Source organism: Poecilia reticulata, chromosome 8, assembly GCF_904066995.2.
Source record: "Poecilia reticulata chromosome 8, P_reticulata-male-v2, whole genome shotgun sequence".
Classification (NCBI taxonomy): Eukaryota; Metazoa; Chordata; class Actinopteri; order Cyprinodontiformes; family Poeciliidae; genus Poecilia; species Poecilia reticulata.
In genome coordinates, this window is record NC_088837.1 from 20,664,307 (window position 1) to 20,678,564 (window position 14,258).

Consider the following 14,258-nt stretch of genomic DNA (forward strand, 5'->3'; position numbering starts at 1 on the left):
ATAAACTGGAGAAAAGCCACAGATTCTGACGCATGCAGATGCTCTAGCATCAAATTAATATCTTTTACAAATACTTTTTTTTGGCCACTGTTCTGCAGGTTTGATGAATATTTTAGCACTTGCTGCAATTAACAACAAGAAAGTCAAGAAAGTTGCCAGGAAGTAAAACTGAGAATAATTTACCGTCTTGTAAACATATGAAAGAATTGGATAAAAGAAATTGTGCATGATCTTTTTACAGGCGAAAGGGGATTTGAAACAAATAAACCTTAGGTTTTAACATAATCAAAGAGGCAATCAAATACAAAACTATGAAATATAATTGTTCCTCATACAGACTTCTTCTGTTTTCATATTTTGTGACACTTAAAAGTTTCAGATCATCAAATAAATGTTAATATCAAGTTAATCTGGGATATTATAAACAGCAGCTTCTAAATGATTGTGTAATTTATTAAGGGAGAACAAGCTATCCAACCTGGCCCTCTGTGAAAAAGTAATTGTTCCTGAAAACCAATACATGGATTTTTCATCCTGATTAACAACTGCTATCAAAACCTTACTACTAGCAATGAGTCTTTTGCATCAACATGGAGGATTTATAACCCACTGTTCCTTGGAGAATAGTTTAAATTTAGCCATCTTTGAGTTTTCAGGCCTGAACAGCTTATTTAAAGTCAAAATATTTTTCAGTTAATGTGAGACAGCCCTTTAGCCTTCTTTTTGGTCCAGATGATTTCTGCTTTACGACTCATCCACTGATGTCATTTCTGCCAAGTGTCTCTCTTAGTGAAGTGTCACAAACCTGGACCTTAATGGACACAAGCGAGGCCTGCAGACACACGTCTGGGTTCCTTTCTGGATCGGTTGTCGGTTTACTCTTGGAGTCATTTTTCTAAGCCAACGACTGGGAAGGTTGAGCACCTCAGCTCCATATTTTCTGTGTTTGTGGGTAAAGCGTCTCGCTGCAGTCCACTGGAGTCCCATAGCATTAAAATGCATGACTTTGTAACTCTTCCCAGACTGACAGATGCCAGGGATTTCGCCTCTCAGATGTTCTTACATTTCTGTAGATCGGGTCATGATGTGTTGCTTTTAGACACCTGTTAGCCTACTTCGTGTTGTGCGACAGGTTCTCTTTAAATAGCTTCCTGATTCTAAAGGTTTGCTAGTAATCAGCCTAGTGAAACTAAACAAAGAGTTACTATTGGTTGAGAAAAAGGGGGGGATTACTTTTCGTGTTAACTTTTTTTTCCTTTAATAAAAATAATCTCTTTTTTTAATAAAATAACTTTTAGTGATTTAATAGGAAATTCTTTTTCTGCCTGGAATTTGCTTTGCTTTGCTGCAGATGAGACGTTTGACACCACGCAGCGACACTCCTGACTCCCCCGACTGCAGCATATAATCCACGGAGGTGAAGCCACATTAGCGCTCAGCGGCGTCGTGCTCAGCTGATTGTTTGCGCTCGTCTCTTCTGAGTCACTCCGTGTGCATCGGCGTCTGTGTCCAGCCAGGCAGGCCATGCAGTGGCGAGCGGGGATGGAGCGATTGAGATATAGAGCATTAGTTGGTGTCATGAGTAAATTAGAGGCCAGATCTGTTTTCTAATCAGAGCACAAGCACCGTGTTAGAGGAATTAGGGCGACAGCTGCTGGGAGCTTTTTATTCCTCTCTCTCTCTCTCTCTCTCTCTCTCTCTCTCTCTCTCTCTCAGCCAGAGACAGGCAGACCCCAGCTCAGGGACCACCTCTTTACCGCAGCCACCTGTCAACGCCGGTGTGTGCGCGTGCACGACCACATCCACGTTCTCCATCCCCCCCCCCCCCCCCCCCCAAACCCACACACACACACACACACACACACACACACACACACACACACACACACTTTCACGACACGCACACTCACACATACATGGGAGTGTGCATCCGCCGTAGTGCCGCGCCAGCTTGCGCACGCAGGCAGGCCGTATGGTGCGCTGACCTCCCTCCGCCGCCGAAATTAATGACAGTGCAGGTTTCCGTGCGCGCGCCGCTCGTGGCGTGTTTATGTTTTCCGACAAGTGTGAAGGGCCCTTATGAGATCTCAGATTTAGATAAGGTGGAGTGGTGGGCGGCTTTGCATATGTCTGTTTACTATGAATCCTTGGAAGGGCCTCGATGCAGCACAACAGATTCATTCACAACATCAGCTCTCCACGCACGAGACGTCAAGAATCTGACTGTGATTCTTCCAGAAGGGATGGAAGCATAACAAACCTTTTCTGTTGAAAAAAAATTAAAAAAAGACACAATAATCCCCAAATGTCTTTCACTCTGATGGGCAATGATGATGAAAGACGATGGTGTTTTTATTCTAAGCATGACTGATGGCGCTTGAGGATGACTAAATGGAACGTCGTGAGCAACTCGCTCGGATTCTGCAGCTGACATGTCTTGTGCATGGGCAGGAGTGTGGGAGGGTGAGAGGTGTAGGAGGCGAGATTCACACCGTGTCAAGCTCCAGCGTTGGGAACGCCACCCAGTTCTTTACTTACTTTATTTTTCAGGTCCTCTGAATCTGTGGAGATAAAACTGGGCGGCGTCACGGTTGGATAATTCTGCGGTGAATTCAGTCTAACTGAGCTGATAGTTCAGGTGGTGCTGCCAAAATATGAGGTAGAACTTTGACCCTGGTGCCCTATAAATAAAATCCCTCATCAGTTTTGCTTTTCAAAGTCACCTAATTATTCCGATTAATGACAGGAGTTGAAGGCCCAAGGTGACTTTGGAGGAGCTGCAGAGATCTAAAGCTCTGTTGGGAGAATCTGTTGATGCCTGCTGCAGTAGGGTGATTTTGAACTATGCAAATTTGTGTGTGCAGGTGCCTGTTTGTGATTATTGGACCCAGTGTTTATGTAAACACCTCGGAAATTGTATGTGATGGAGTTTGTAGGGTAGACTGCCGTTTATTTTTATTCTTGTTTTTACCTGTTTATTTTAGTTAGGGAGGTTAGTGACTATCGTTTGCTGTAATTGTTTTGAAAAGGTAAGGCTGATTAATATTTCATTTAGTTTTCTCTTGTTTTGGTATAAATCTCAGATCCTTCTCAGTGTTGAAATCTGGAATGTAACTTCATGTTGTTTAAATAAATGGTTGTAAAATTGCATAGCTGTATTTTGTGGCTGGTTAAGGTCTGATTAGGATGAATCACCTTCACGCTGCGGCCTGGCCATCCACAGGCCGGCCTGCACAACAACTCAACAAAATTCAGCTGTGATGGATGACTGACAAGAAGAAAAACATTGCTACACAGAAAAATAAGTCCTGTTTGCATATTCTATGCAGAGAATAACCTTTATTGAATCCTAAATTAAAGAAAAACGATTTCATCTTAAAATGATCGAGCAATTGTTGAAGCCTATTGTGCAAAATGCAAAGCATTTGCAGAATCCTTCTGGATTGTCTGTTCCCAAAAATAACATCACACCCACAACCGTTGCCACACACTAAAGCCCAGAAGATATTCAGCAAAAATATATTATCTCTGATTGACTAATAGCTAGTTCAGTTAACCAGTCCAACAGTAAAAAATCTGGGGTTTTTTTCCATTTGTGGGAAGTTTAAGTGACGATCTTGTGGCTTTGGAAAGTAATTTGCTCTTGTCTGAAAGTCTGAAAGAAAAATAGCTCACACATCTTAACCTGTACACACACTGGCCTCCTCTTTCCCTTGCACATCCCACACATGTGTGCCACCACACAGTGTCATAAATAGACAGACAGTGCCAATCGGAGGCCTGGACCGGTGCCAGCTCTGCAGCAGCTCTGTAGTTAAATTATTAACACCAACTGGGAGGGAGACAAAGAGAGGAGCAGATCGGGCGGCTCGGCAGAGAGGAGAAAAGAGAAGTTGAACCAAGACGAGATTATCGTTAGATGTGCTTATAGGAGGAGGAAAAAAAATAAGCATCCGTCCAAATAGATTATTTTTAACAGCAAAGTGGGAGATTTTGGGTTGAATTTAGAATGCCGGCGAACACCAATTCTGAACGCTGGTGTGTGTGTTCAGCAGAGCAAGGCGGAGGGGAGGAGAGACGGAGAGAGACATGGAGATGTTGGTTCTGATCCAGAGAGTTAATGTTGCGCTCATTGATGGATAGAGTGCCAGGATCGAGGCTCCATGCTCACACAAGATGGATGGAGCGCCGCTCCTTCTCGCTGCCTCCTAGAGTTTGATGTCTAATCTTTTTTAGCTCGCTCCTCCAAAGCTAAACACTGATCAGAGAGCTTTGCCACAAGAGACGCCGTCAGATCCCAAAAGGCTGTGGCAGTTTAACCAAAATCAGGTTTCATGATTTGTTATCCAATCTTCATCTTATTTTTTTCCCCCCTTTAATTTGACTTGTGTTCAAGAATGATGAAATACGGAGGAGAGAAAAATAAAGCGTGGAACAAAAGAAGATTCTGTTATTTAAAAATTTGCAAACACATTTGTTTCTGACGCATGAAGAGTGCAAAACAGACGGACGCTTCAAAACGAAAGTTTGCGTTTGGTAATTGGTGAATCTGCATGTTACTAAAATATGAAGCACCAAGTGTTTTGCAGAGGGCCTCAACACATTCATGCACAAAAACAAACATTGTTTTAAATCACATGCAGAAAAGAAAACCTTGTCTACTTTGTCTAAGAGGCCCCCACCTCCTCCACAACACACACACACACACACACCCATACATGCAAGCTTTTTCCCGGCTTCCTCCTTTATGGCAGGGGCATCAGGGGGTGAAGTGATCTGTGCGAAAGCCTCCTGTTCTATGCGCCGCACGGCTGAGGAAGAAGGGGATTGTGGGTAGCTGCTGTCTGCAGGGGTGGTGGTGGGGTGGCGGAGTTAGCGTCGAGAAGAGGGGTGGATGGGTTGCCGGGGCGGGAGGCAGCAGATGGCGTGCCACACTGTGAGGGCCGTCGGCTGGCATCCAGAGGAAGAGCGAGGGAGGGGACGACGGGGCGGTTGGGGGGAAAGATGAAGATGGAGGGAGGGGACGGTACGGGGATTGGAGGGGCACTGCTCCCAAAGTGCCAGCAGGCATCAGGAGAGAGAGACAGAGGTGAGGGGCTTTGGTGGGAGACAGGCTGGTAGACAGGCCTGCTGGAGGGAACCCACAGATTCTGAGATTAGAGTTTAAGCAGGGCTTGGGAACTGGATTTCATTGCTAATTGCATCCACTGAAGAAGAACCAAATCAACAGATTTGCCACTGAACCCTAATTTGCTGGCGACTTTTAACCTTTTCCGCTTCCGCACAGTGTCGCCCCAGCGCACAGTGCCGAGGGATTCACACAGCGGGCCAAACAGAGGTCCCCGACTGGCACATTGTTGTCGCGGGATTGCCACGGCTGTAGCGTGAGGTTGGCATGTGGAGGGCATCGACTTGGCATATGTACTGTGACGAGTTGACACGGGGTCTGTTCGGATGTGACACAAGTTTGGCAGACTTGGCATCAAGGTGGCACAAGACTGGCGGCGGGTTAGTGAGGGGTGCCGAGCGGTTAGTGTCTGTCAGAGAGGTTACAGTTGACTTGTTAACTTTTTGTGACACAGGCAGAAACGTCTTCACGCGAGGCCTCGTTCTAAACATTTCAGAAATACTTCTCAGTGGTATAGTCGGTTGCCAAACGAGAGGAATGTCTTGCAAGAAATATTTAGTTTTACAAATGAAATGTGAAAATGCGGCCTCCATCGAGTCAATGCACCACAGAATCTTCTTTTTCTGTTGCTACAGCTACAAGCAGAGGTATAAAAAAAAAGCAATTAAGTAAAGACAATGCTACTTTAGAGAAATTTTACTCAAATCAAGATTTAAAAATCTAAGATACAGAGGACGATAAACCTTAACTTGTCTTAGACGAATAGTAAAAGGCATTAATCTTGTATTTTATGACAAATAAAAAAATGTCCTCACACAGCACTGATGGAGTAAAGTTGGTCCCAACCGATATTAATTTCACATCTATTCATTTTCAACATCTGTTTATGCTTACAGCATTTCATGGACACTGATGTCTACCTCCATGAAAAAACACAATGAATGAAACAACTGAAAAACTTCTGCTTTTCTTTCTCTCTCTCTCTCATGCTACATGAAAATATTGTTTCTCCCCCATATACCCAATGTGTATGGTGCCGTTTGTTTAATAATGCTCTCTAATGAACCTCTGTCACCTTTATAGCGCAATATATTCATTGTGATTAGACACATTTGGACTTTATCAATACGGTGACTTCTGAAAGCAGTTGAGTGCACTTGATCTGTTAGGTCTTGAGTCTAAATTTATGTTGCGCTTTTAACATTTTTATATATATAAAAAAAATAAAAAGCCACATGTCCTTTTTATCGCACTTCACATTAATAAGCTACTTTGTGTTGTACCACCGCGTAAAATCCCTCCAAAACACATTGACGTTTGTGGTTGGAATGTGGCAAAATGTGAAAAGGTACATACTTTTGCATGGCACCGAATAAAATCTGTTTCATCTCCAACGAAGTCAAGAATCATGAAATATAAATGCTAAAGAGGGATTCCGTTCACAGTCTTTGAGAAAATGTACTTTCCACCCCTGTTTACTGACCTCAAAGCTGTTGACGCTTTGAAATTCTCACTCAGGAGATGGCACACAGGATGTAAATATTTCATTCCAAAAATCTTCTGTCGTTTCGTGCTCACACATGCACATTGCGTGGTAACGCTAACCCACATCTTGTCATTTTTTGTGTGTGTTTAGGAGTTTTAAATCAATGGAGATTTGTTTAATTTGGAGGTTACCCTCCTCCTCCCCTCCCCACACACACTTTTGCTTTACTTTCAGAACACATACCAGCAGTTTTGGGCCCAATTGGGTGACATGCATTGTGATTTTTGATCAAAAGCTTTGAACTTGAGTTGTAATTTAGGTCATAATCCAGTGCGCCAAGGGGGGCGTCGCAGGTGAACGGCTCTCCCTTTGTATTCACTGTGAGAATACCTCACAATACCTGCAAGTGCTGTTGAAAATGAAATCTCCCTCTTCCTCCCTAATTAAGGTGCGGGTAACAACCAGCACCTTCAGCAGAGCATGCACATATGCAGGCAGACACAAACACAGCAACAGACATACTCAGAGGCATCCGCGTACACAAACATGCGCAAACACGTACACATCGAAATCACAACCCGCCGCTGCTAGCACAGAGAAGGGCTGAACAGATGTTGAGGAATTTAAGATGCAAAGGGGAACTGGGACTCCCCCTCCCCACCTCTGCACACACACACCCAAACACACGCACACACACCCTGTGCTCCACCTTAGCGTTCCCCCACCCCTCACCACACAACCAGCTTTACACTCTAACACACACAAAAAACCCTACATGTATAACCAATAAATGTATGATCTTTTGATACGGTATGTACGGATGGTCACGCATAGCTTGCACGTTTACGCACAAGTGCGTGCACAAAAGGAGACACGAGCACACATGTGCGCATGCATTGTGGTCCACATCCCCCCTCCGGGCTGGCCCCACTCAAAAGGGGCACCATGTGGCACTCCATTCCCTCTGGCACGAGACTGCGGCTCTGCCAGCGTTGCATTGTCCTCGGCCCGCTGGAGAGCACGTGCCCAAACCGAGGACCCTCTCGCCGCCTTTCCTCTTGTTTACCGAACCCGAACTGAGATGGATGTCGTTTGCTTGCTTTAGGTCTCCAAGGTGCACCGAAAGTCAAGATGAAATGAGGCTGTGTGCTCGCGTGATGAAACGCTTTTGGGAAGCCGCGTTCCCGTGCCTCATTGTCTGTGTTTTCTAGGTCCCGCCAACTTTCCGACCTTCGTGTAGCTTGAAGTAGTAAATATTGGGGTAAGGTGCTGGCACTGATAGTTGACAGTTTGAATCTCATTCTGGTAAAAGCCAGCATTTACACCCGAACTTCAATTTGCAAGCAGCAGCCTTTCTCATAATGATGTTGCTTGACAGCTGAGCAGCTTTGCATTTTTTATTTTATTTTTTTTGTTTACCTCAGTGTTGGTTTATTCAGTGAGGAGTGTTACTTCCCGCTGACAGCAGCTAGCGGACTAATAAAGCAAAAACTGAAAAGGTTTCAAGATAAAACATGTACATGTTATGAATTTTGAAGTAAAATACCTTTAAATTGATCTATGATTAGACTTTATATAGCAGAGAGGTTTTGCCTTTTATTGACTTTGTAAAGGTGAAATCCTGTTGAACTTTTGATAATTATGGGTTGTTATTCTGTTTACCCATCCTAATGGAAGTATTCTGGTTGCTCTTAGGGGTTTATACGTACAGCTGTCCTGAAAGATTGTGGTTTTAATTATTCCCTAAAGGGTTAATCCTCAAAATCATGTCAGTCTATTTCTATTTAGCATAAATAAACATCCAAATCTGTCTACTGCAAGCCAAAAAAAAAAAGTTTTCCATTTTTTTAACACTATGCAGTATACAAGATCATATAACATCTTGTTTTCTTATAATAATTTGTCTAATTACACTTTAAAAAATAACTATTTGTGATGTTTGATGGAAATTGGTTTAAGCTGGGTGAAAAGATGACAGGTTTCCAAGCTGTTGGAATTGGACAAAACTTTAAACTTTTATGTGACATTAAAAATATTCAATCTGTCTAATATTGTCATTTGTGGTGCAAGAATGGGTGAAGATGTGTACATCAGTTTCACACACAGTTTATTTATTTTTGTTTAAATTGTGTGCAGTACATTCTCATCATTTTCCTTGGATGGTGCCACAGCTTTTCTCTTTTCTGTTTTTTTAAACAGATTTATTTTCATATATATTAAGTAGTCACCATAACAAATGCATTTAACTAAGAACATTCACTTCCCCTTCAAAGATTGTATCTTGTAAGAGAATTTTCTCCCACAAACTGCCCTTTTAAAGCAGAGACTGTAAATGTTCAACAGTCTTAAAGTCGAGTCTTTGAGTAGGCCATTCCAGAAGCTTTATTTCATCCTGTTTTATCCACTTCAAAGTCAGAACCTATGAGTGTCTGGGATCAACTTTCAGTCATCTAGCTGGTGAAGGAAAGTTTAAATATTTAGGATTATGTCTCTTCATCTGCCTCGCTACAGAGTTGAATATATTCTGATCGAAGGATAAATAGTTTTACTTAAATAACAGCGTAAATAAGTGTTTAAATAACACTTTATTATCTGACAGTTTGAAGGGCTTTAAGTCAAGAGGTTACATTTTGGAGGAGAACCAGTAAAACATGTGACTTCCTGTTCTCAATGGTTGGGGCTTCACAGACCTCAGGATGTGACCATACGGTGGTGTTGTGCGTCAATCACACCAGCTTTGGTGTAATTCTCAGTTTCTATTTGAACATATTTAACATTTAGTTTGTCCCGGAGAGAAGGCAAAGTTTGGGCTCCAGATTTTTCCTAACTTTTAAACCCAGTTGCCTTTACACGATGCAGAATAAATCTGAAGTCAAGACTTCTAAATTTCTTGGAATAGTTTATTCAAACCCAAACGGTGTAAAGTCTGACAAATTTGTCCAAAATGGTAGACTTTTTATTTGTTTTATGGCATATTTTCAAGAGACAATTTTGGTCTATGCATCTGTATACCTATCATAAAATACCCAGATGAAACTGGTGTGAGAGGCTGAGTTTAGGGGGCGCTGTTGAGCTATAAAGTAGATCTGTTATTCTTCAGAAAGACTGCAGCAATTTGCTAAGTGGCTGGTCTTTCAAAGATACATGGCTCCAAAAAGACTTCCTCATATTTTGTTAAACTGAATTTCTTCATCTTAGGTCTTTAAATATATTCAAGTTCCTAGAGTTCCCAGCATTGGTGCAACCAATAAATGATGTCAAACAAATTATTTGAGGCTGGCAGAGAGGAACTACCAGACTAAAGAAAAGGATACAGGCGTTGTGAAGCTGAGAGATAAAATAATCTGAAACCTTTAGCACCGCTTTATCTGAATGTACACACAGAATTCAGTCTATACGTACAAATTTGATTTAAAATCGGAACATTATCACCAAAGTTGTGTTTTGTCTAAGCAGTATGCTATGGTGTACTAAAAATAATCATTAGTGCACAAAACAAGCCAATGAATGACACTGTGAATCCCCCGTTGTTTTCCTCATGGCTCCTTGGAGGGAAGAAGCTCCGTCCCTCCTTCCACCACACAGCTGCTCTGAGCAGAGAGGGGCTCCGCGGGGCTCGGAGTAGCTTTAGCTCTATGTGCTTGGGTGAGAATTAGCCAGCTTTAGTGCTCGCCTTGCCTGCTAATCCGTTAATCTGGTGATGCTGGGGAGGGAGGCTCTGCAGGAAGACATGGCGTGTCAATCCACGTCTTCACATTTCTCTCTCGGCACATGCAGCCAAACAGAAAAACAGCAAAGAGTTGGCAGTTAAGAGTTTTAAGGCATCTAAGGCAAATTAGAGCCTAATATTCTACATTAGTTGGAAAATGTTTGCTCCTGTTTTCTAAAAACAGCGACTCCCGTGTTTATTTTAATGTAATAATGGGGATGGATGCTATTTTTTCCACATTATTGCCTGTGGAAATCACAACTTTGGCAGGGCGTCTGTGGCCACACTGTACCTGACACCCCTCAGAGTACGAATCGATGAATGACAGGTTGTAGTTTAAAGCACTTTGGTGTCCTCACACTTGATGAAGTGCAGCCTATTTACGTCTAGGGCAGAGAATTTACTTCTATTTCAAAATGAAAAAGAATCACTTTCTGTATCTAATTCTCTGAATAATCTTCAGAAACTTTTCGAAACTGTTACTCCTTAGCTCCCAAACGGGTACTCTGGCTGTGTCTGTAGGCAGGTATCTCAGTGAGTTTTCACAGTGACCAGCTGGCTGTTGTGGCAGCTAGAAACACGGATGGGAACCGTAAGAAAAACATTAAAACTACATCCGACTGAAAGTGAAAAGCTCCCAAGCTCTGACGTCAGGAAGCTTTGGTTTTATTATGGGATACACCCAAATTTTGGGCCTCTTTTGCAGAAAGTGTTATATTTTTTAAACAGGTGGGGTGTGGGGGGAACGTTTGAATACAAACAAATGAATAAGAAAGAAACCTCAGAAAATTAACTCAGATGTTTTACAGTGCATGGGCTTTATTTTTGTAAATTGTGCATTTGCTTTCCATTTGATATTGTGCTCAGATGAAGATCTATTGCCGAAATGTAAAGACAAATAGAAATAAGAATTCATCTATTAGAGTAACACTGTAAAAAAAAAAGAACAATTATGAGTTTTCCCACTCATGTAAAAGGTTCCCTGTGTGTAACCCAGCCCAAGCTTATCCAGACTAATTTGAGTTTTAATACAAGCATATACACTGCTCAAAAAAATAAAGGGAACACTTTAACATTTAAGTGAACACTGAAGTGTTCCCTTTATTTTTTTGAGCAGTATATATAATGACAGCATAAATAAATGCCATATTTCTCTATGTGACTGCATATATTTTTAATTCACTGGATCACAATGATCACAACTAGAATATATGTAAATACAGCAGAAGTGGGGCTGCTCGACGATTAGATTATACCTCTGATAAAGGCATATGAATAACAAAGCTTCCAAACATGTCAACATTGTCATGAATGCGGGGAATTGCCTGGTACGGATTGTGCAACCACACGGTAATGAAAGGCTAATGTGCCGGTGCAGAGGAGACGTTAATGCCATCTTAATTCCCCTTCAGCTCCGAGGGAGGCTCTCTGTCCTCAGCCTGTTAATCTGCACCCCTTAAACCTTCAATCTGGGAATCTGTTTTACACACACACGCACACACACACGCACACACACACACACACACACACACACACACACACACACGCACACACACACACACATAACACAACACAAACATGCAGGCACAGACCCAATCAACCTGCCACTGCCTTGCAAAAAATAAAAAAAATACCTGTCACACCTCTGTTTGGCTCCCGGTCTCCATCCCTGGGAAACATGTGACATATTGCCCGCCTGCAGCGAGATTCTTCCCCATGAGCGCCATTCCAGAGCAGGCCGTCCCTGGGGAGAGCGAGAGAGAGAGATGGGCCTGGGCAGAGGTGGAAGTGGGGGGCAGTTGAAGGGGAGTGGGAAGAGGGGGGAGTAGTGGAAAGGGCTTGTTGATGCAAAGGCCTGGATGGGTGATTAGAAGCTGCTGTTCATGCTCTTCATGAAGAGTTGCTGCAGCAGGTCAAAGACAAGCAGCGACTGCCACTGCTTCTCCTGTGACCAGCTTTCCACACCTACATTTTTGACCGTCCTTTGCGAAATAACTCAAGCTCATGCAGACTCGATGCAGAGAGCACGCTTTCAGATCTTGATTGAAACATATTGGCATTTGTTATTTGGGTCTGAACTTTGACTGGACCATTCTGACAAGTTTTTCTGTGATCGATCTACTAAAATAATTTGCCACCTCTTAACATGGTTTTTTTTTTTTTGCAAATCGTACCAAGTATGTTTGTCTAGTTTCTGGTGCAAATATTTTAGTACACCTGAAATAAGACAAAAACTAACAAGAAACTTTTCAGCAAGATATAGGAGTTTGTTTTTAAGTTAATAATTCCTTAATATTGATGAAAAAGGTATTTGTTTCATTGACAGATTTTTCCACTTATAACATGGGAAAAGTGTTTTATTAAAAGAGAAATAATCTGCCAGTGGAACTATTCTTATTTTATCAATAATAAGGAATCACTGACTTAAAACCACTTACTATTTCTAGCTGCCATCACCATGTTTCATGAAAATGAAAGTGTGTCCAGGTAGTGTTAGTTATTGGCTACATTTACATACACAAGTAAACTATTTTTTAAAAAACAATTATAGGGGAGATTTGAACAAAATTGATTGAATTCAATATTATTTAAGGTTGTAAGAGGAAAGGGCGATGAATATAGTTAATATTAAAGACCTGCATTTGATTAACATTTTATAGAAATCAAGGACTCCATTATGCTTTACACTACATTCAATAATTCAGCCATTCATATTCATGCTGATGGTGGTAACACTGTAGCCATAGCTGCCCTGGGACAGAATGACCACTTCCAGCAGGCAAGGCAGGTGGACACATATTGTAAAAAAAAACAAAAAAAACGGTAAAAACCTTTAGAGACCTTGAAGACATAATGATTAAGACTTTAAAGTTTGCATTATAAGCAGCTCTGGATCATTTCAATCAGATGAGAAACAGGTTTACATTTTTAAAATGTATACAACACATTTTAAACATTTGTCAATTGTACACCAGTTGCAAAGCACATAAATTCACTTGTGTGCTTTAAACTTTCCCTCTTTAGATATTTTCTGATGAAACTGTACAGACATTTGTTTGTGTTGTTTTATCACTGATCTGAACTCATTTTATGTGCCTAATCTTTCACAGCAGCACATTAGCTGTTTTTAGCAGTGGCGTTTTTTCCCCCCCTTGTTGATGTGTTTTGATGGGGCATGTCTCCTTAATGAGACCAGAACAGAGACTTTTATGGAGACAGTGTGTGTGTGGATGTGCGTTTTTGTCACATATTATCTTATCATTTCACCTCTTTCTCCTCATTTGTCCTCACTCGTCTCGTCATCCTCTCTGTCTCCTCTGTTAATATTTCATTTGCCCTACCGTATTAGCAGGCTGGTACATTAACCAGCGGTGCCAGTCGAGTTCTCTGCTTGTGGCTGGCTGTATAAAAATAAACACACTCTAGTTGTAATGAACAGATGTCACAGAATTTAAGCGTGCACCCCTCCTCCTCCTCTTTCTCTATTTCTCCTCCTCCTCCTCACAATCAAACACACTTCATCTTCCTCCTCCTCTATTTTTTTTTTCTTTTCTTCCTGTTCATGCATAAAAGCACACATGCATGTTACACACTCCTGCATGTCAGGAGAATAAACCAGAGGAGCAGAAACCCCTTGTTTGGATCGGGGCGCAGGACCTTTTAAACATGTTCTCCCCAGTGAGCGCTCTCTGGCAGAAGTTCATGCATGGCAGACATTGTGCTGCTTTCTTCTCTCTGTCTCTATTTTCTTCCGTCCTGCCTTCTCTGTTGCTGTGTATATCCGTTAGTCTGACAGCAGGCGGACACTGTGGTCATTTTGCGGACTATTTTCATGGAGGCCCTCCCATCCACATCGCAGAACCAGCCTGTCATCCACAATCCCCGACGGCATCATCAGAACCCATTTTGTGAGCAAAGAATGGGCCTGAGTGTAC

The 14,258-nt window shown here is 42.1% G+C and overlaps 1 protein-coding gene across 2 annotated transcripts in view; it reads left to right on the forward strand.

Annotated features, from left to right (window-relative positions):
- cdk12 (cyclin dependent kinase 12) overlaps positions 1–14,258 on the forward strand; it is a 44,600-nt gene that overhangs the window by 23,530 nt on the left and 6,812 nt on the right. The window contains exon 15 of one of the 2 annotated variants that reach the window (XR_534341.3): positions 1–3,148. This exon is cut by the window's left edge and continues 1,185 nt beyond it. The exons of the other annotated variant lie outside the window; for it this stretch is intronic. The gene's annotated coding sequence lies outside the window, so the exon portion shown is untranslated. Of the gene's footprint in view, positions 3,149–14,258 lie in introns of those variants that run through there. 2 annotated transcript variants of the gene reach the window in all.